Raw genomic sequence first — 3,687 nt, 5'->3', positions numbered from 1 at the left:
ATAGAGAAAGAGTTGATAGACGGTCCCATTAACAAGAGATGGCTTCTGATCAAATGCATTACAGTATGACCAAAGTTTTCAAATATTCTGCTCAGTTTTAAAGGTTTTGCACGAAACACCCACTCGTCACTTCAAAACAGTAGAATAGGCTCAATAATTCATTCATAGATACATTATATATATATATGTATGTATGTATATAAGTATGTATGTATATATATATTAGATATATATATATATACATATGTATATATATAGGCATATAAAGTTTGTGTAAGACAGCAAAATTTCCCCAATGTAATTAGCATAAATAATCAAATACACTGTGTCATCAACTAAAAAGAAAAACGTGTACAAATCTCACTGGTATGCGAACCAAAATGTATTCTTTTCAAATATAGTTAACCGTACCCCTGCATCCATCATTACTTGAGACAACTTAGCACTGATAATAGCAAAAATATGGTAACCAACTGAATGACAAGGGAGCCAATAAATTTCCTCGTGATGAATTCGTTTGAAGACTAACGTTCTCTTTCCCTTATTTTGCATAATCCTTTACTCAGGTTAAAAGCTTGCCTCTTTGTACCATGTTTATCGGTCCATACAAAATCACTTGTCTGTTAGCCTGTCAAAACTACGGTACTTATCTATGTATGCAATGCAATTGAATGTAATACTTTCGAATTTTTGGTACGCAACTCGTTTTTGTAATGTTTTCCTTTTAGGAGCTATAAAATAATAATGATAAAATAAATAAAATATCTAAATCATGGTATGATAAAGACAGAAACGGAGAAAAGCTTATCTTAAACAGAAGCCAGGTAAGATGGCAATACCCTAAATAATTATCATTCATCTAGTGTTTATATATATATATATATACACATACACAGTGATCCTTAAAATTGTCGGATGTGACGCATTATGCATGGGCAATATCTAATCACCTCCAACAACGCCTAACAAAGACAAAATGCTCACGATTCCTTCGGCTCAGCGGGATTCCGGGCTTTATCGTGGTGTCATAAATACATAATTTCTTTTTGCAATTAATCTGCGATATCCGATAAAATGATCCCCGAACACTTGGGTGGTGAGCAAGAGCTGAAGTAATGATAGCGATATTCACACACCCCCTCTCTCTCTCTCACACACACACACACACCCAACCCATAATTAATTTGCTTCCCTTCTCTTTGATACGATTAGTTTCCCTTCTCACTGCGAAAGGACAGATGCTCCCTGACCTGGAAGGTTGTTGAGCCCGTCTGGCGGTCCAGGGTTTTCGACTCTGAAAGCAAGTGCTTCGAGCATTCTCTCCGAGGGCGAGATTAATCGGTTCACTGGTATTTGATGATCATTCGGTAGTGTGTAATAGCAGACACTTCCCTTTCGGTAAATCCATATAACCGAGAAGAAAAATGACAAATCAGAGACACACGTTTATTTACGATTTTTTTGAATAACGTTCATCGGAGGAAAATTAAACATGAAATTTCATACCAATTAGAAACCAAAAAGTGGCTCAAATCAGTGTCCTCCACGTCGAATTAATTCCAATGGCAACGGTTTCGTACGAAGGGCGAGAGGGGTCTCCCAAATAACACGTGCGGGCAATATTGAGAAACTGGCGCACGTGCGCGCATCCGCTCATGAATTTAATTTAAACGGTCCTATGAATACGTGCGCGTTGTAGCCTACGACATAATGAAACTTATTCGGGAATGCTCAAAGATAAATGATTTTTCTAGTTGCTAACAAACCGTCGAGATGAAATCCCACAATTTACAAAAAAAAAAAAAAAAAAACAGGATCCTGGAGGATGCATTTCCCCAATTATCAACGCTCCAATTGTCTCAAGGACTGGAACGAATTGATGTCACTCACTGGATATGATGACGGCTAAGCAATATCACATACAAAAGTCAGAGGCATGTATTGCACTGCGTTAGGAATCCCTGACTGATTTATAGATGGAATTATCTGGCGCTCTTACGGAAACGTTAAGAATCCGTAGACACTATTAATCTTTGAATTGAAAGAGTACTTGGGTTTCATTGAAAAAATGAACAATGCCTCGCATAACTATACATATATGTTTGCTTACTTAGTGCTCTATTGGCATGGTAGTTTTTTTTTCAAGAATAACTGCTATTCTGAATCTATTAAAATCGCTTTCTTATTGATTCATCTCATCCATGTAATATTCCCATGCGTCTTGGAAAGTGATAAAAAGAAGCTTGTTCAACTTGACTAGCCTACGCAAAGCAGATACCCATTAATTCGTGAGATATTTAACGCAATTTCATTTAAAATTTATTACAATTACTTTATTCTGGTATCCCCTAATTATCATGTTTAAACGCCGAACCATGCTTTAAAAAATTGTCTACGGAGACTAGCTTTTTAAAATGGTTTTATTGCTCAAAAAGTGCTAAGCTTAGCATGATGGGATAAATAGCATTGAGAACAACGGTTCTTTCGACCGTTCGGGAAACATAAGTGACAGTCACTTATGTTTCCCGAATACGTTCAGTCAAGACCTTGGTACCACAATTTCCAACAGTTCAACATACCGCCAGCTGTTCAACCGTTCACCACTTATAATTTGCTGCCTAGATCACAATCACCAACCCCAACACCAGAGAAAAATAATTAAACCATTCCGTCTTATTGGTAAATGTTTCGGCCATACTAATAGAAAATCATTATAGGTCTAGTCTATGAAAAGAGGTTAAGGTGAATTTACGCAGAAATGCGGAGAGTTTTTGCATTAACCTTGTGGCGGCCGGTAATAAAGTTACAGAAAAAAAGTCACAGTAATTTACGGTGGCCGGTAATGGTTAGGTTAGGTTAGGTTGGGTTGGGTTAGGATAGGTTACTTTTTTCCAGTGACATTACTGGCCACCATAAATTACTGATTTTTCCCTGTGACTTTTCCCGTTAATTTTTTACCTGGATTCATCCTAAGTGTTTAAAGTTGGTCAACGTCAACTGTATAGGCTAACATAGCCTCTGACTTCAGCAACTTGCACAGTGAGCATGAAAATTGGTCTACTTGACAACTCTGGTTGATTACCACCTGGCTCCAACTGAACTGAACGCAAGAGCAATCGTCTACAATAATACAGACGAAGGAGCTAATTTTCCATCTATACCTTTTGTATGCTACTTCTAGGCCTGAATTTCCACTATAAGTTCTCTTAGTGATTGCATTAGCTAAGCGTATCAAGGAATTTTTCCTCTTTTGATGATGAAACAGAACTTAGGCCTACCTCATATTTGAATGCCACTGCTTATCGGAAGAGGTCTCGTCTCGTCATTCCAGAAGTCCTTCACCAAAACAATAAACTGCAACGAGAATCCATGTTGCTGCCACGATGCCGCGCCGTTCGTTGATTTTTTTCCTTTTGCTGAATAAAAGCATTAATGATCGAAGGGAGATGGCGCGCGTTCACCTGTAAGATACACGGGTCGTGAGTACCAACTGACTAGCTCAGCCCCTTTCCCGCCAGCGCGTGACGTCATAGTAAAAGTAAGTATGAAAAGCATAAGTTACATAAGAAATTTACTTTCGTTATACCTTGAGTATGCCAATAGTCAGTTGTTATAGTAACGATGTTGATTAATTTCAAACATTCGAAAAAGAGAAGGAAACATAAATCCTACATTGCTTTAAAAACA

The 3,687-nt window shown here is 37.6% G+C and overlaps 1 long non-coding RNA gene across 2 annotated transcripts in view; it reads right to left on the bottom strand.

Moving 5' to 3' along the window:
• LOC136847644 (uncharacterized) overlaps positions 1-3,478 on the bottom strand; it is a 372,082-nt gene extending 368,604 nt beyond the window's left edge. The window contains exon 1 of one of the 2 annotated variants that reach the window (XR_010855786.1): positions 3,279-3,478. This is a non-coding gene — a long non-coding RNA (uncharacterized lncRNA). The remainder of the gene's footprint in view (positions 1-3,278) is intronic. The other variant, XR_010855785.1, reaches the window with a different exon arrangement.
• Between the last annotated feature and the right edge of the window lie 209 nt (positions 3,479-3,687).

The sequence above is a fragment of the Macrobrachium rosenbergii genome, chromosome 17, assembly GCF_040412425.1.
Source record: "Macrobrachium rosenbergii isolate ZJJX-2024 chromosome 17, ASM4041242v1, whole genome shotgun sequence".
Lineage (NCBI taxonomy): Eukaryota > Metazoa > Arthropoda > Malacostraca > Decapoda > Palaemonidae > Macrobrachium > Macrobrachium rosenbergii.
This window is presented reverse-complemented; position numbering and strand designations above follow the sequence as displayed.